Genomic DNA, 20,095 nt, shown 5'->3' on the forward strand with positions numbered 1-20,095 from the left:
AAAGATCTTATGAGTGTGTTGTAGCGGCTACAACCACCCTCCAAAATTTTTCCTTAGCTTGTTTTGGAGCCTCCCTACCAACCTTACACAACACTTTGTCTTGCTTCGTCAAGTACTCAAGCTTCAGTTCTTTCCTTGCACAAAGGCATCCTATCTCTCACAATTGATCCATTCCCCTCATAGGCTGCTCACTAGGACTTGGTCCAACTATAGGCTAAGCAACTTCCCAGTGAAATTTGCACATTTCTGGAGGGTAACCAACTTTCCCTCTAGGTATTGTGCAATCCTCTCCGATAGCCTACTAGGCTCCAGGATTGTGCAATCTTGTCAGCCAGCCCTCCCAACAAGACTTGCACAAATTTTCTGAGAAGCAGCCTATTCAACCTAGGATTTGGCAAATCTGGGAAGAATTCATCTGCTGGGCCCAAAAATTGTGGCATCCACTTGGGCAGTCATCTCAGCTCACAGTTAGGAATGTACATTTTTCTCGAACAGTTGAGCAGCTGCATGCATGAACAGTCTGATTGGCCAGTTCCACCGGGGACCAAGGAAATTGGACTTGCATGCATGAATGACTTGATCTTCCAAAAATAGAAAGAGACAACATGCAAAAGGCATCCCATGATTTAGGGAGCTATTTTTAGCAACCAGGGTTACATGCAAAGATTTTTTAGAAGCTTCCCTCCAAGTGTTGCTTTTTCCTAGATTTGTGGCATGTGCGTCATACGGCCAAACTTATTTATTTGACAAATCAAACCTCATTCATTCACATCGATCTTGGAGCTCTAACATCCCACAGCATATTCAAGACTCTTTGACACATCCGGCTCAGCTATTCACAGGTAAGTGGCCTCAACTTGTCTTTTTCAGCATTTCTGTCACTTTTTGTGTATTCGCTTGTGTGAGTGTTTTTTTCTTGTTTTGTTTGAACGTCTGCTATTGTTTACATGTATTCTAGCTTCTCCTAGCTCTGTTTCATTTTTTATTGTTATCTCATTGTGTTTCATGCATGAAACTATTTTGCACGGACGTTCGCCCAACCGATGAACAACCTCACCCACATGCATGTTGATTTTTTTGCTGAATCTTCCGTTCATGTTTTTCATGCCATGTTTATCACTTCTGATATCACTTAGTGTCACCATGCATTTCATTGACTTACTTGCTTTCAGTTGCCCGTCGGTGAGTCGAGCCAACCTTGGCCCAGGCTCTGCCCTCACCAAGACTGCAATGCGCAATCTGGGGAAGGAAGGCTCACCTTCCTCTCCAGATTTGTACATTCGTGCCCAACATTGGCCTCCTAGAATAAATTGTACATTTCTGGAGGTCAGTGGATGCTTGACCCAAAAATTTGTGCAAATCCGCCCCTCGGCTAGTAGTCCTTCCCAGTTGGAATTGTGCATTGCGCAATCCCAATAGCCAACTGCCCAACTGGATTGTGCATTTCATAGATCCAACAGCCATTCCAGCCTCCCAGACAGCCTAGACTTCCTTTTTCGCAATTATGGCAGCCAGTCACTCAGCCTCCCAGTGAAATTTGCATAATTTTTCTCATCAGTTTCCTAGGTATGTGTTGTGTCCTTCCACGGATTTGCTTTGTTTTCACTGACATATTTATTTCCATGCATGCTGCTTGTTTCCAGATCTTTCAGGTGTTCATCTGTCTCAATGGATTCCAAGAGAGTAGGATCTGAGGACATTGATGGCATTACAGTTAGAGCAGCAGTTGAGAAGATGTCCTCTAGTATGCCAATCTAAGAAGATACGAAGTTGTATCTAGACAAGGACATCAAACTGAAGTGGAAAGAGGTGAATGAGACATTTGCAGGTACTTTTGGGGAAGACCTTGAAGACCGTCAGGTGTACGTGAATATGCATAAGTCCGACCTATACCGGATTGCATGCAGATACCCCGCATTCCCATGTGCGGATATGCTTCACTGGATCGTCTCTCACACTGACCTCGAGATGATGACCTTGAGCAGTGTCAGTGGGATGAAGCTTGCAACCTCCTGGGCACAGGATTATGATGATATTTGTCAGATGAATGAGCCCATGACTAGCATGACTTCGCCATTCAGCTTGCCCAACAATAGAGGTCACTATAGAGACATTTTGAAGGATTGGGTAAAGGAGCTAGCTCGCTTCAGGATGACACTCAATCAGGTCTATAAGACAAAGATATTGAGGAAGGCATACCAATACTTGGTCATATTCACATGTCAACTGAGTGGCCAAGAAAGCATTGAGACCTTCCCTCAACGTTGGGTGGTTGCACTGGACCAACTAGCTATAGAAGGAAGACCATGCAATTAGTCCAACATACTAGTTCATTAGCTGAAGGAGCAAGTCATGAAGGCTCGAAAGTCGCCTGAAGGCATGCATGCAGAGATTTGTTTGCCTACATTCTAGATGCAAGTTGTGCCCAATACAAATTCTCGGGCATGGAGTGGACATGGTCACCAGTGGAGACTTTTGTGAACACGTATTTCAAGTTATTGTCCGAGTGTAGCTTCAGAGGAGTGATCATACGACTGTCCAACCACTTTGTCACCCCAATGTACAAATTGATATTCAACTAGGATCTACCCTACATATTAGAGGAAGCGATGAAGGCATTGTTAGGCATTTCATATTGGTATACCATTTGGTACATTCATCTGAGTCTTCAGCATGGAGAAGCCTCCAGATTTTTTGCCAAAGTTTCTTTAGACGTGCTTATCATGCAGGAAGTAGCATTTCATATCTCGACAGGATTTAAAGTTATACCACAGCGGAAGAAGAAAGCACCTCGGCCTGCTCTTCCATTGTGGATTGAGTTATATGAGAGAAAGATAATCAAGCAAGCAGATGTCGAAGATGAACATATGAAGAAGTATTTGTTCGACCTCCGAAGCTTCAACCTGTATGACCCACATTGCATTGTGAAGGATCACTACTTGATAGTTCATTTCAACTAGATCCATGGGTAATTTCATTGGGCTGAGGAAGACTCATGGAGGTACTACTACAATTCCTCCAGACACAATGAACAGGTCGATTTTTTGATTGAGTGGTTAGCACAACAGAATGAAGCAGCATCAAGGAGACCACCAGTAGTACCAACAACAGCAGAGGCAGCAGAGCCGAGCATACCTGTGCGTGACAAAGGGAAGAGGAAGATTGTCGACCGCATGGAGGAAGAACAAAGCTGCAAGTTTCGAGCAGATCCACTTGTAGAACAAGCAACTAAGGATATTCAGGAAAAGAGGCAACAGTGTGATAGACGTATCACGTAAAGGCAAAGGGAGAAGAAGAGAATGGAAGAAGCAAAGAAGGAGTTGCAGGAGCTGAGGGAGCAACTCCGGAGAGAACAAGGGTTGCGCCAATAGGAGAGTGAATCAAAGTAGCAACAGACACCACAGGGGGCACATCATGTGCAGACAAATGAAGTAGCGCCCGTACAGGTAGTTGATTCTTCTGAACATCTGGCATTAGGAGAATAGGGTGAGCCCTCGTAGGATTTTCTCATGAGATAGAACATGCTCTTGAACAGTTGGCTGTAGACATGGAGTAGCATGAGTTGGAACATGATACCAACCTCATGCCTCACCATAGAGAGGTCGACTCACCCGCTTCAATGCATCTAGATTATGAGCAAGTCTTGAATGACCAAGGAGGCACTGAGATCCTTGGTGGTCAGCCAGAAGCAGAGATACGCACCAACTCCTTTGATCAATCTCAACATAGAGTTGTGCAGCCCAACAGAGCACCAACTCCAAAGGACAGAACATCCCCTGTGAAAGTTGAAGAACAAGTAATCATGATCGATGGTCATAAGGACCCAACTGCTTTGGCCAATGCAACTAGAGTGTATGCCGAAGCCACTAGCTCCAATGTTCGCTTCCTCATAGCTGAGAATGAGTGTGACAAAGGAACTACAGGTGGCCAAGCAGGGAGGAGACTTGGTGACAATGTCCACCCAAGTTAATCTAAAGAAGGCAATACTAGATGAAGTATTTTCCTTGAACACAGTCATGCGAGCATTTTACTCCAAGTTTGGTACCGTGCATCAAGCAGTCATTCATCTTCATGGATGGCAGCATCGATGTGTGAGAAGAGCTCACATCTTGAAGAACATTCATGATGTCGTTGAGAACATGCAAGCATGGATGATTAAGTACAAGGGAGCCCCACTTCACTTGCCAAAGATGATGATGGCCAATGCAGTCGAGATGCAAGCATGTATCCGGAGTTAGATCCAAAACTATGAGGACCTACCACAACTCGTCACTAGCATACAGGGTTCCCATGCACGAGTATTCAAGAGCATGGAGGTTGTGGTGCACACACATGTGATTCCATCACTTAGGACTTTCACTCAAGCGAAGACCAAGAAGTAGGTCCAACAAGAGCTTGACTCATACTTCGACGAGTTGATGCGCGTCACCACCAATCCAAACTTGCTTATCAGTGTAAACATCATGCACAAGTATGTTGTAGGTCTGGCCATATTTATGAAAATGATGCGCATGCTTTTAGATGAGTTGGACAGAGGAGCCCGAGCAGTGTACCTGGATGCCATGGAGGCAAGGTTCAAGTTCCAGACAAATGTCACAGCAAAACACACAGACACTATCAGAGGCTACCAATCTTGGCACCAATATGTTACTGTTGATCAGCGTGAGGATGTCGAGAAGTTGGACTTCTATAGTTGTTGATTAAACAACATTTTGTCACTGTCCCTATACTCCCCATTCCTTGATCCTGGAGGACCTCTACAGTGAACCCTTCATGCTTTCCCATCATGAAGAAACTCCCATTGTGTCCCTCTTCATGAGCAAAACAATTCCCCTTTGCATCATTTTCCCAAAATCTTCTGTTTTTCCCAATTTACAAGACTGGTGCTAATGACCCGTGTCCTCCTCACACCGATATGCAGGGATTACAACTGTCCCTAGCACCGATTGGATCGACTGAGCTTTTTCCTGGTCATGCCGATCCTCTTTTGGAAAGTTTTTTAAATATGGAGCCGAAGCTTCCATCTCTATAAGCTTTGTAATGGAAGTCTGGTAAATGGTTAGGCCGGATGGAGCCAAGGAGGTCAGATTGGGCTCCTTTCCCCTATTAGGATGGAACTACCTCAAGAGATAAGACCTTCTCCCATGAGAAGAGGAACCATCTCCCATCCATTCAAGCTATATAAACCTCCACTTTTCCCAAGCAAAAACTAGTGTTAGTATGTGTGTGCTAGTTCTAATTAGGCTTTGGTTGAAGTTTTGATTTTGGAGTAATCAAAAAGTTATGCATAGTTGTAGCTTTCTAGTTGTGTGTGAGGGAGAAGTGTGAATTTGGTTTAGTGTGAAGACTAAAGGGAAGAGCCTTAAAACTACCATTGTTGAGACCATCATGGAATGCTAACGGAAGTGTGTGGGAACTTAGATTTGTCGGAGGATAACAACAATGTCAAGACAACGGTTGTAATCTATTTTTGATTTAATATATATGCAACTATCGATTGATTTCCTACATAATGTCTTCTCACATGTTTATGGCTTAATGTTTCTTGACTTGTTGAGTGGGTTGAATACAATTTGTCTATTATCATGGTTGTTATTTATCATTGTTTACTTGTTTTAGGTGCTTGAAGAAGGAAACGTGAGATAGCTGGAGAGAAGAAGTAAGGTCATCACCAAACAGGATAAGCGTACTAACAGGTAGGCCCTCTTAATTGGTTCTAACCTAAGGAAATATTCCATATAATGTCTTGTTTGTGGCTAGACCCACTCTTGAGCTAGAGGAATTGTTTGTGTCTGCACTTAGAATTTTACTTCACCACATTGTCTAAGTCAGAGTGGTGTCTAGTTTGGCTTGTTCAAGCCACTGTTCACATGGGTACATGTGCATTGTAATGTTGAGTCATGTCAAGTGTAAGTCAAGTGTCAAGAGTGAATGTAACAATCATAGAGACACAATATTGACGGAAAAAAGGCTGAAGACTCATGTATTCTCTCACTCTCATTCTTACATCAAATAATTGAATATAGTGTTACAAATAAATAGATGAGAGACAGTGTTCTCAAGATAGTGTGTGCTATCTTAGACACCTTTGGTTGAGATAATTTCTCCTTTGGTTGAGATAATTTCTCACCAGACAAACCAATATAGGAGTTGCCTAAACTAACTCCTATCTTAGAGGAACAACCCAAGAGTTAGGCACAAATTCCTAACTTGGAATATTTAATTAATTTATTTATTTTAGGATTTATTATTGTTTTATGAGAGAGTCTAATAGGTGAAGAGTCATGAGGGTATTTGAATGGTCACAAAGGGGAATGTCAAGGGTCACCCCACCCTTTGCTATAAATAGTCCCTCATAACTCATTGGAAGGGCTTTTGGTCAACCAAGCTTCTACTAAGACTATATTGAAGAAGACTTGGACAGTGTTGTAATGCGCCTTGGCTTCTCCACTGCACAGAGCTAGTACATCTCTTTGGAGGAGTAAGCAGATGTGGTTGTAATGTTCCACTGTTGGGTCTAGCAAGTTTACATGGTGTATTGTATGATTGTGACATACACTTCTTTATATAATAAGAGCCAACACATTTTCATGCATATGTTATTATTGTAGTTGGATTGATCTGGTTGCCTTAATGATATATGTTGTTTAACTTACGTACTTGTGTATGAACTGATTTGTATGAAATTATATGAATCTTGATGTCAATGTGTTGCATATGTTGTTAATGTTGTCACCATCTGTGTTGATTGCTTTGTTGGACACTAGATAGACCTTCCTTATGAACCTTGCTATATCAATCACCACACTCATCTCAGACTGATCCGTGAGTGTTGTTCTGTTGAGGGCCCCGAGGTCGGGTCAACAACAAGGGGGATACCCACCCGGTCCGGAACCTGGTTGGCGGCTCCTTGCTCGTTTGGAGTAGCGGGTCCGACTAGGGGTAATGGGACCAGTTTCCCAATGTGATGGGTGTGTGTGTGTGCGTAGAGTCTGATGGTATTAATCTAAAAAAGGGGGAGGGATTCTTCTAAGCTAGTCTTAATTCTAATTGCTAAATTAACTCTATGCTAATGTAATCTAATGAAGAAAAATACATCTAATCTACGCTAACCCGGGGTGTTTTTCTTTTGTTATGCGATCTAGAAAGATTTCTAACAGCAGCCGGTAATAAAGATCATTCAACTGATATCAGAATATAAATCAATAAAGATAAACCATTCTGCATAAGAAGTTAGGCAGAGTAGTTGTGAACAACATATCGCATAATCAGTTTTCTATATGTTAAACATAAATAAATGACCCCACCGTACAGAAGTGCCAAATGGTAATACAGACATTCATGCAATAACATACAAAGAACTCAGCCACATATCACTTTAGGAATACTAGCAGAATCTAGCCAAGAGATAAAAGTACCATTTATGACTAAGTTCACTAATAAACTTCAAGTAACAATGATTTATTTCTACTTGTTCTAACATCTGCTAAGAGTACAGAAGTGCAACATCAGTAACAGATATTAAAATGCAAACATAAATAAATCTCAATCCATCCATTCATCAAAAACCTCCTCTGAGGGTGCAGAAGTGCATGTTCTGAGGATAAGTTTTTTGACAGATTTCCGGACCCTTCTCCAAAAACCATGAGAAGGGTTAAATACTACTAACTAATCAATATTCATTACATGAAATTAGGGAATCGACCTCAAATGACCACCCTTTTACTAAAAGCAACTTTATTTCTAAACTTAAAATCTAATTTCTGACCGTTTCTGTATATTCTCTTTAGTGTTGTCAACAGTGTAATGCTTTCCTGGGAAGAGTCGGCTAGCCGCTTTCTTGTTTCGCTCGGGAGATAAAAGTGGAAATAGCAGGAGCTGGCACTTCCTTCCGGCAGACCAGAAGATATTTTCGAAAACCTTTCTCTAGCTGGGTGTATTCGCCGCGTGTATACTTAGCGTGTCCCAGTTTCTTCTCGAACTGATTTTGCTGTTGCCATTTTCGGTTTTCGGTCGTGTGGTGGATTGAGTGGGTTAAGAGTCGTGCTGCATGGGCAACTCCCTGTTTCGAGAATTTCTTCCGTTCTTTGTTCCAGGTTTCCCTGAAGCGTTCTCCTTCTCATGCGCTTCTTTCTCTGCTTCACTAAGTCTTAGCTTCAGGATCTTTTTTGAATACGCTGCTTTTGTGCGCCTTTGACTCTGAATCCTGGATAGTCTAATTTCATCAGTGTCGATTGGCTAATAGCCTGGAATCCGCGGTTCTGCTGCATGCGGCATCCATTTTGCGAAAGCATTCTCTCTTTGCTGATTGGCGCTTTCCTCTTTCCTTCAGATGTTTCCTGCATATAAACTTGTATCAGTTCCATGTCTTGCAGTCTACGCAAAGGAGAAGTGAAATGAAAAGACTTGACGTGAAAGCATTAATCTCTAATGAACGCATAATTCTGACATCCATCATTACTTGACTCTTCGATAAATGTAACGCAATCATTCCTAGATACTTAAGCATGCGGTCATTAAATTCTTTCAAGGCGCGCGCTTAATGCATGGGTTTATCGTGTGGTAAGTCTTTTCAGATCGCAGGTCGCAGATCGCAGATCGCTGCCATCGCAGATCGCAAATCGCAAATATCGCAAGTTCTCGTTTAATGGTTACGTCGTATAGTGTAATGCTTGCGATTTGCGATATCGCATATCGGCGATCGCATTGCTCGAAGGTTTTTCTTTTAAGGGGCGCGTGTGAAGTATGCGATGCGATGAACTTCGCATCGCAATTTCGCAGTATTTGTTTTTTGCGCTCGAGTTATGCTTCGGCCTTTCTTTGCGATGCGATTTGAGCCTTAGGGAGAGAAATACAAAAACTTTAGAAAAAGTATTTTTTTGGGATTTTCGTTCAGGGTCCCCTCTTCGCTTGACGTTATTGCTAATGTCAAATGAAGAAAGGGGGGTTGTTGGTGACCACAACAATGGCGATTCACTGTGAAGAACCAGTTATCTCTACTTGTTCTATTGCATTTTCACTTCCAAAACAGAAAAGTTTTCTTATGCCTAAATTTTGTTATGGACAGATAGAGTATTACCTTTTATCCTGTCAATGATGCTTCGTCACAACTTCTTATTTGATTCTGATTGTTTGTTTCCCCTGGGTTATTTTTTGTATTCATACCTAGTCATTATTCAGTCTCCTCAAAGACAAAATAAGGTCTTCTCTGCGTACTGGCTTTGTAAAGTATGCTCATTTGTCGTAGGTAGAGCCTCTGCTGCCCGCAAGCGTCCATAGCCTCGACAGGGTTACCATGTTATCCAGCAATGATCCTTTTTCCTGCTTGAGGTTATTTACAACATTCCAGAGAAAAATCCTTTTGACACTTTTTCTTTCTTTTTTGATTTTTTATTCTCTAAAGAACAATGTCTTGGTTTGGTGGCCAAATTATGACACAATCATTCACTTGATTTATACTTTTTGCTGAACAAGCTGGCTCGTGATGAGACCCCTTGTCTTTCGATTGCACAATCTTGAGTCGTTGCCCTGTTTTGGTAGACAGTAGTGGCAAAGTCAGCAAGTTATAATATCTGTGATCATGATAAGCCGGCTCGTGATGAGACCTCTTATTCTTTGAGATATAGTGTTTTCTTGGATTGTCTCTCTGGATGCTGCGATTTTCCTTAGCAGGGGGGAAGTCATTGTTTTTCCTTAAGAAAGCTCTGGACGACAATAATAGAGTTTTAAGAACAGCAGTTTTGCAGAGAACACCTATTTTGCTATCGATGATACCTTTCATAGCATTGGTATAAAACAATTTTTTCCAAAAGTTACTCTCATCCCAGGCTTCTTTGTGAAGTTTGAAACTAACATCATATTCAGGTTAAAGTTAACTCTATTTGTCAATAATAAAAGTTAGATTTTTCGAAAAGTTTTGCTATTTATACAAGTGAAATCAAAATCTGATACAGAAATGGTATGTTGCTTCATGAATACTATTTATGATCATTCACAACCAGCCCTATCTATGAAAAATGAAAACTAACATGAAAATTTAAAACTATCCTACAAAAACAGAAGGATGACCTTCTATGGGAAATACATTTTGAGGATTTGTCCGTTTACAGGCAGAGAATCTCTTCTGCCTGTCAAGTCCTGCAACACAAAAGTCGACGGGCCTATGACTTCTATGATTTGAAAAGGACCAAGCCATAGCTTCTGGAATTTCGTATGTTTGCCCTTTTCTTCGTGAGCCTTATCCCACTTCAAAACTAGATCACCCATCTGGAAGTTTTTTCTGGTCTTTATGTTCGAGTCAAAAGAGGATTTTATCAGCGCTTGGTGGTGAGCATGGGTTTTCTTGGCTTGTTCTCGTCATTCTTCTAACTTGATTACCTCCATTTGCCTTAGTTGTAAGGGAGAAGTAGGTACTTCATCAATGTATTGTACTAAGGACAAAGAGGGGATGAGTAAGTGAGTAGGAAGAACTGCTTCTCTCCCGTAAACCAAATTAAAGGGAGAAGTCCCGATAGAGGCTTTCTTGGTAATTCTGTCTGCCCATAAGGCGTTTACCAGCGCTTTGTGCCAATTCTTTTGGTTTTGGTCAACTGTATTTTTGATAATCCTGATTAGGTTCTTGTTCGTTGATTCAGCCAACCCATTGCCTTGCGGATAGTAGTTGGCAGAATACTTCAGTTTGAACCCTCTTTTGAGCGCGAACTCAGTCATGGTATTTCCAGAAAAATATGAAGCATTATCAAATATTAAGGCCGTCGGCAATCCAAACCTAGTAATGATAAACTGATCTATGAATTCAACAATGTTTTCAGAATTAGTTGTCTTGAGCAGAACTGCCTCTACCCATTTAGTAAAATAGTCAGTTGCAGTGAGGATATACCTATGCTGTTTAGAGGAGTGAGGAACGATCTCACCTATTATGTCCAGGCCCCATTGGCTGAACGGCTGTTCGATGTTAACCGGCTGTAGTGGCATGGATGACTTCTTTTGTTTTCCTGCAGCAGTTTAGCAGACTTGGCATTTTCTCACGTGATTGTACGAGTCTTTGAACAGCGTGGGCCAGTAGTATCCTGCACGTAAGATCTTGTGTGTGGTGGTTTCTCCAGCATAGTGTCCACCTGCTGGTCCATCGTGGAGTTCCTGCAAAACAATTTCGGCTTCAGTTCTCTCAAGACATCTAAGAAGCACAGAATCATAGTTTCTTTTAAATAAGACACCATTTACGAGCTGGTATTGTTTAGCTTTTAACCTCAGAGCTCTCTTTTTTATGTGATCCAGGTGAAATGGAGCATATCCGTTCTTTAGGAAATAAATGATGTCGGCATAAAATGATTCTGCGTCGTTTAGGCTTACCTCATACGCGTGTACCTCTTCAGGTGACTCTTCGGGGATTTGCGATGCTTCAGCTAACATCTTGCAGAAGCCTTGGCCTCTTACGATGTGTGCTGGCTTGATTTCCAGGTCGTATTCTTGCAAGGCGGTGATCCAATTCGCTCTCTTTTCGCCCATGTCTTTCTGAATCAGGAGGTTTCTTACCGCCGGGAATGGTACTATGACCTTGGTATGGGCCTTTAGCAAGAAGGGTATGAAATATTTGACTGCTTTAAAGACGGCATATGCCTGTTTTTCTACGTCCGAATATTTCAGCTCAGCACCTTGTAAGTTTGAGCTAAAGAATGCGATTGGGGCTTCTGCCTTTTCTTTGTTTGCCTGGGTCAAGATCGCAGCATAAGAATGCTCTGAGGCAAACGTGTATAAGACAAATGGTTCTGAAAAATTTGGGGTTGCTAGGGATGGAGCGTCGATGATGGCTTGTTTGATTAAGTTAAACGCTTCGTGCTCGTCTAGACCCCATTTAAAGCTTGAATTCTTTTTTATCATTTTTTGTAAAGGAGAAATAATACGTGAAAAATCTGGGACAAATCTTTTCACAAAATTGATCTGTCCTAGGAAAGATTGCATGGTCTTTTTGTTATGGGGCATGGATATCTCGGAAATTTCTTTGATTCTGGCAGATTCGATGTGGATGCCCGATTTGGACACTATGAATCCTAACAATTTTCCTTCACTCAACGCGAAAAACGATTTCTTTGGGTTAAGCGAGATTCCATACCTTAAACATCTTTGAAAGATTTGCTTCAAATCTTTGAGATGGTCGCTTCGTTTTTTGGAGTACACAGTTATATCATCCAGGTAAATCACTACCGATTTATTGATTAACCCTTTGAACGCAATATCCATAGCTCTTTGAAAAGTAGCGCCGGCGTTGATCAGACCGAACGACATCTTTCGATATGCGTAGGTACCCCACTTAGTTCGGAAGGTGGTTTTTAGCTGATCGTCTGGGTGTACCAGCACTTGGTTATATCCTGAAAATCCATCCAGGAAAGACATCAATTCTGAGCCTGCTACAGCCTGTAATATTTGCTCCATAGGTGGGAGGGGAAAATTGTCCTTCTGACAGGCTTTGTTGAGATTCCGGAAGTCGATGTAGATTCTAATATCTCCGTTTTTCTTCCTAACAGGTACCATATTGGATACCCATTTGGAATGTCTGACTGGGAAAATTATTCTGGCTCTCAACAACTTATTCAGCTCAGTTTTTATCTGGTTTTCCAGGTTGGGGTGGATTTTTCTTGAGCTTTTGTTGGACGGGTTTCTCGTTGTCGATCATAGGGATAGTGTGCTGAATGATAGAAGTGTTATAAGTTTTCAGCTCATCGTAGTTCCAGGCAAAGACGTTCTTGTACTGTCGTAGAAGACGGATGTATGCTGATTTTTCTTCAGGAGCTAGGCCTTGGCCTAGATTGACGTTTTGGGGTTTCTCGTCGGTTCCTAAGTTCACTGATTCGTAGTTCAAAGTTGAACTGTAAAGTTTGGCATTAGCTGACCTTTTGAACCGACTTTTTAAGTCATACAAATCTTCTAATTTGACCACTAATTTGGGTATAGCGTTATCAGTGCTACTTTGTTGTATTTGGTGGTCATGATAGTCCTCGTCAATTATCTGGTTTGAGTAGGATCCTTTGGAGGTAAGGAAACTTACGATGTCTGGGTCGTCGTTGAATACTCTCCAGTTGGTGATGTTGTCAGGGATAGATGGTTTAAAAATTAATTCTATCGAAAACCTATCTGGACTAAAATCTTCGGAGGGAATGAGTCTGGAGGCTACGTTTGCTAGCAGGTCTGCACTTGCATTGTGAAGTCTTGGGATTGATGAAATATTAAATGCTGTAAAATGCACAGTGAGATCTTGCACTAAAGATTGGTAGTGCTTTAAATGACTAGACAGGCAATGTATGGTGTTACGTACCTGTTTGACGACGATCTCGAAATCTCCAAAGACTTGAATATATTTGACGTTGGAGCCGATTGCTTTGTATAGGCCTTGCACCAAGGCTTCATATTCCGCTGTGTTGTTCGTGCAATCGAACTCCAGTCTGCATGTGAGCATGGTCTTATTTCCGTCTGGGCTAATCAAGACGCATCCTGCTCCCGCTCCCTCGTTGGACTTAGAGCCATCAAAATATAATTTCCAAAATAAAGAAGTATTTACAGGGTTATCTAAGAAACTAACACATTTTGAATCATCAGTCTGGGAAAAGTTTTCTACTTGGGATACGACTGAATTTTCTAAATATGGTGATATGTGAGCATTAAAATTTCCAAGGAAAGAGTCTACCGAATAGTTGCCTATGATGCTGCTGTTGTATGCTATGGCTTGGTTCTCTCCCTCCAAGTCCGTCACTATGTACTTTTGGTGCAGTTATCGTTCAACCTTTATCTGATTTGGCTTCCCGTTGAAGGGTAACCACATGTGCGACCAGTCAGTCGAAAAATATCCGTGTAGCTTCTCGGACTAATCCCTGCTAAGAATTAGACCATAAAATTCAGGGATGTCAGCAACTAGAATATCGATGACCTGGCACACTTTGGGGTTGGACGATAGTCTTATGTTCACTTGATTAAGTTCACCTATCACTTCGACTTGTGATCGATCAAGTTGAACTATGCGCACTGCGGATTTTTGCGGTTGAACATTAAGTGTGGCACATATTGACTTGGGTAGAATATTGGTTGAAGCACCAGAATCAACCAAGCAGTTATGCATGTTTCTGTTAAAGATCTCGTAAGTGAGGAGGAAAGGGGGAGTGTGGGATCTAGACCTCCCTCCAATTAAGGCGATGTCATTTGGATCGATTTTATTGATCGCGTTGATTGGGGGTCTTCCTATATTATGGGAAGCTATAGCTGTAGGTAGAGGCGCAGTAGGTACGGCGTGTAACTCTTTCATCATGATCTTCTGTTGGTGTTTCAATTTGCTCAGCTCGTACAGGGTGATATTAGCCCTAGTCTTCTTCATGTCGTCGATGATGTTATACTCCATTTCATCCGACACTATTAGTGTCTTTGATGGAGGCGATTGCTCTGATTGGACTGGGCTAAATGAGGTCGCTTTAGGGGTTGTCTTCTTTGTTGCGACCTTTTCTTTTGCTGGAGGGCTTGCGCCCTTCTGTTTTGGGGTAGTCTGGGGAGGATCAAGTTGATTTCTGCTTCTTGTACTAACCGGAAGTGCTTCTTGATCTTCCTCTTGTGGGAGGATGAAATCCCACATTCCTTGTAGTTCCACCACTTCCTCATCATCGGTATGTGTTTCAACGGTGTTCTCTTCTTCTTCGTCTTCAGATTCCACGTTAGAGACCACGCTAGGTGGCTTCGTCTCCATAGGAGGATTTCTCTTAAAACTCCTAAAAGGCTTTCTTGGGGACGATTCTGCTACTTGTTTCCTGATATCAATCATCTCATTTGACATGGCCTTTAATACCTTTTGTAATCCTTCCATGTCGAAAGGATCCTTCGTTTGCTTCTTCTTGGTTTCTTCTTTGAAAGAGATTTTCTTAGATTTACGCTCTTCGATTGTAGATCTCTTTTCTAGGGCCACTACGCGTCTTTCGACTGCTAATGCCTCAGCCAAATTTTCGACTAAGGTTGTCTTGCTTGCCCTATCTACAAAGATGGCCAAGTTTGAAGGTAAGGCGGTGATGTACCATTCGCATCTTACTTCCTCGCTGGGTTGGGAAGCAGCGGGGATTTTATTGAGGATCTTGTTGAACTGTAAGTTAAAATCTTTAATGGGTTCCCGAGCCTCAGCTTTAAGATTGGACAGATCATTGATTAGTGTCGCTGTCGATCTATCATCGCCGAATTTAGTGAGAAATTGATTTTGAAAAATATCCCAGCTGGTGATAGATCCGAAGGGTAGCGAGAAGTACCATGACCCGACCGTCCCTTGCATCGTATAGGGGAAGAGTCGGACCACGGCGTCTTCGTTGGTAACTCCGTTGAGATTAACAGAAAGCATGAAATTATTGATATGTTCTTCAGCTAGCATTCCAATTTTTGGATTGAACTTTGGTAACCATTTCTCGGGATGGGCAGGTATTGGACTCAGGGGTGGAGGCATTAGAACTGCCCCAGGGTTGTTCCATGGAGATTGTGCCATTGCTGAGTTACTGGTTAGTAAAAGTGTAGAAGATGATCTTTGAGGTTGAGAAGATAGAGATGTTATGATCTTTGACGATTGTGGAGGAAGGGTTGCGGAAGATGGATGAGTGATTTGAGGTGGAGATGTGGGTGGTCGACTTCGCGGAGAGGGAGTTGAAATGGATGAGGTGGACGAAAGAGTCTCTCTGTCAGACTCTTGAAATGCTTTCCTTGCTCTTTTCCTAGTGGGGAGAGGGATTTCAGTTGGCTGAATGCCAAACTTTTCACTCTTCAATCGGGTCAGGGGATGAGCAGGGTTGTATTGCGAAGTCAAGCTGCTTTTAGATTTATCAGATTTCTGGTTAAAAATAGAGAATCCCTGGAGTTTACGGATCAAGGTTTGAACTTCAAGGGGATCGACAATAAGTTGTTCTGATGTATCGGGATGTATAGCAATGGTGGATGTCCGAGCGACTTCCAGTTCCGAGTTTAGTCGTATTGGGGAAGTCGGGGAAGTTGGTGAGGGTGATTTGCTCTTAGAATGGTATTTGGGTTTTGAATTATGTGCCATTCATAGCTGTGGCCCTCCTTCTAGCGCCAGAAATGTTGAGGGCCCCGAGGTCGGGTCAACAACAAGGGGGATACCCACCCGGTCCGGAACCTGGTTGGCGGCTCCTTGCCCGTTTGGAGTAGCGGGTCCGACTGGGGGTAATGGGACCAGTTTCCCAATGTGATGGGTGTGTGTGTGTGCGTAGAGTCTGATGGTATTAATCTAAAAAAGGGGGAGGGATTCTTCTAAGCTAGTCTTAATTCTAATTGCTAAATTAACTCTATGCTAATGTAATCTAATGAAGAAAAATACATCTAATCTACGCTAACCCGGGGTGTTTTTCTTTTGTTATGCGATCTAGAAATATTTCTAACAGCAGCCGGTAATAAAGATCATTCAACTGATATCAGAATATAAATCAATAAAGATAAACCATTCTGCATAAGAAGTTAGGCAGAGTAGTTGTGAACAGCATATCGCATAATCAGTTTTCTATATGTTAAACATAAATAAATGACCCCACCGTACAGAAGTGCCAAATGGTAATACAGACATTCATGCAATAACATACAAAGAACTCAGCCACATATCACTTTAGGAATACTAGCAGAATCTAGCCAAGAGATAAAAGTACCATTTATGACTAAGTTCACTAATAAACTTCAAGTAACAATGATTTATTTCTACTTGTTCTAACATCTGCTAAGAGTACAGAAGTGCAACATCAGTAACAGATATTAAAATGCAAACATAAATAAATCTCGATCCATCCATTCATCAAAAACCTCCTCTGAGGGTGCAGAAGTGCATGTTCTGAGGATAAGTTTTTTGACAGATTTCCGGACCCTTCTCCAAAAACCATGAGAAGGGTTAAATACTACTAACTAATCAATATTCATTACATGAAATTAGGGAATCGGCCTCAAATGACCGCCCTTTTACTAAAAGCAACTTTATTTCTAAACTTAAAATCTAATTTCTGACCATTTCTGTATATTCTCTTTAGTGCTGTCAACAGTGTAATGCTTTCCTGGGAAGAGTCGGCTAGCCGCTTTCTTGTTTCGCTCGGGAGATAAAAGTGGAAATAGCAGGAGCTGGCACTTCCTTCCGGCAGACCAGAAGATATTTTCGAAAACCTTTCTCTAGCTGGGTGTATTCGCCGCGTGTATACTTAGTGTGTCCCAGTTTCTTCTCGAACTGATTTTGCTGTTGCCGTTTTCGGTTTTCGGTCGTGCGGTGGATTGAGTGGGTTAAGAGTCGTGCTGCATGGGAAACTCCCTGTTTCGATAATTTCTTCCGTTCTTTGTTCCAGGTTTCCCTGAAGCGTTCTCCTTCTCATGCGCTTCTTTCTCTGCTTCACTAAGTCTTAGCTTCAGGATCTTTTCTGAATACACTGCTTTTGTGCGCCTTTGACTTTGAATCCTGGATAGTCTAATTTCATCAGTGCCGGTTGGCTAATAGCCTGGAATCCGCGGTTCTGCTGCATGCGGCATCCATTTTGCGAAAGCATTCTCTCTTTGCTGATTGGCGCTTTCCTCTTTCCTTCAGATGTTTCCTGCATATAAACTTATATCAGTTCCGTGTCTTGCAGTCTACGCAAAGGAGAAGTGAAATGAAAAGACTTGACGTGAAAGCATTAATCTCTAATGAACGCATAATTCTGACATCCATCATTACTTGACTCTTCGATAAATGTAACGCAATCATTCCTATATACTTAAGCATGCAGTCATTAAATTCTTTCAAGGCACGCACTTAATGCATGGGTTTATCGTGTGGTAAGTCTTTTCAGATCGCAGGTCGCAAATCGCAGATCGCTGCCATCGCAGATCGCAAATCGCAAATATCGCAAGTTCTCCTTTAATGGTTACGTCGTATAGTGTAATGCTTGCGATTTGCGATATCGCATATCGGCGATCACATTGCTCGAAGGTTTTTCTTTTAAGGGGCGCGTGTGAAGTATGCGATGCGATGAACTTCGCATCGCAATTTCGCAGTATTTTTTTTTTTGCGCTCGAGTTATGCTTCGGCCTTTCTTTGCGATGCGATTTGAGCCTTAGGGAGAGAAATACAAAAACTTTAGAAAAAGTATTTTTTTGGGATTTTCGTTCAGGGTCCCCTCTTCGCTTGATGTTATTGCTAATGTCAAATGAAGAAAGGGGGGTTGTTGGTGACCACAACATGTTCATGTTATCTTATCTTGTATATTGTGACTTCCGCATCTGAGTGGACTACTCCACTAGAATTTGTTCATGTCCTTTATGTGGTGTGTTGCTAGTCGAGTTGGGACTGCTGCCTTTCAACCTGGAACTCGCCTTCACCTTCTCCTCCCTTCGAAGTGTTGGAACCTATCATACACCTTCCTTGACTCTTTGCATCAGTCACACCCTTGCTACTGATAGAGATAGCTTACTTGCCTCTGTGCGACATTGCAGTCAAGGCATTACCTTACGCCCCACTACTGAGAATCCTACACCAAACGGTTTAAGGTCTAATTGGGACTTCTTACCAGGGAGATCCCCTTGACATGTTGGCGGGTCTAGCACCATCAACAGAGCATTAAGATTTAGTAAAATTATTTCTTACCACTGCAAACTTGTATATCAGACTTTAATATGCTTATATCATATCCTATAAGTAGTATATCAGGCCTCCTAGAATCAGAAGAAATCTATAAAATCAAAGCACAAAAGTTGATTTATCACTTTGAGATTATTGTGCAATAATGATAATCTTGTGTGAATGAGCCTTAGGGTTGTTTAGAGTGTTATTTCAGAAATTTTTCCACTGTCAGCAACATACTTTAGATCTAATTCATGAAACATTAAAGAAGAAACCAGGTAAGAGATCAAACCCTTAGGCCTTACGACCTTACTTGATGACTAGTTGACCTTCCAATGGGCTAGAAAATATTCACACTCCTTTGGAAGGCCTACAAAACAAAATGTTAGCTTGAAACAAAATGTAAATCACTTCAAACCCTCACCATATGACTACAATAAAAAGTGTTAGTGCTAAATTTAAGTGCCAAACTCAGAAATATGCTAATAAATGAATGTAATGAGGGTATTAAGGCCTAAGGCGGCCAATGGGTAGGGTGAGGAGGCCAAATAGGCCCACGATCAATATATATAAGCCTTCATAGGGATACGACCCATAGGAAAAGGCCTTAAAGGTCTGCGACAAGGGAACAAAAGCCTTTATAAGGGCTGCAACCAAGAAAGAGAAGCCCTTAGGGGCCATGTCTAAGGAGAAAGGGCCTCATAAGGTCTGTGACTAGCCAATATAGGCCATGATATCCCTGTAGACACAAATGTAGCTTAAAAATGTTACTACAAAAGACCCAAAACGCTAGCATATTCCTTCTTCTAGCTGAGCGTTGAGTTACTGGGAGCTGGATAGGCTAGATCTTACCCTCTAGGGCCTATATCAACCTTCTACTCTTGATTAAAAATTCCAAAAAATTAGTTTTTGCTTCAAACCCTTGAGCTATCACCTGCAAAAAATGAAAAAATGGAGAGCCAAAATACCCAATATATACAAAAATTTAAAACCCTAAACCCCAAATGATATACAAAATTTAAAATTTGTTAGAATTAAAATACAAGGGTTAGAAAAATTATTTACAAATATTTACACTATTTACAAAATAAAATTTTCCCTTATCAACATGTAAATTTCGTTATAACACAAGAGAGAGATTGAATTTTTGAGATTTTTTAAAAAGTGAATGATGTATGTAAATGGATCACCAGCTGAAGCCCTTTTACAAAGTACCTTGCAAAATAAGAGCTCAAAATCTAAATACGATTGATTCTTCTCCATAGTCTATGAACTTGGATACCAAGGACTAGCGTACCTATAGATCTCTATTCAAACTTAAAAGATGAAATGTTAGGTCATCGGAGATCTAGATCTATGGGTGTAGATCTAAATCCAACACCTAAGGAAAGAAACTGAACCAATAGATGTTATGTCATGCAACAAATGAAATAACAATTTTATGAAGCACATATAATATAGAGCATGAAAAATCACTAGCACATACCACAGATCAATAGA

The sequence above is a fragment of the Pinus tabuliformis genome, chromosome 4_2 (assembly GCF_031772625.1).
Source record: "Pinus tabuliformis cultivar Carrire ecotype Pingquan chromosome 4_2, CPIR1, whole genome shotgun sequence".
Taxonomy (NCBI): domain Eukaryota; kingdom Viridiplantae; phylum Streptophyta; class Pinopsida; order Pinales; family Pinaceae; genus Pinus; species Pinus tabuliformis.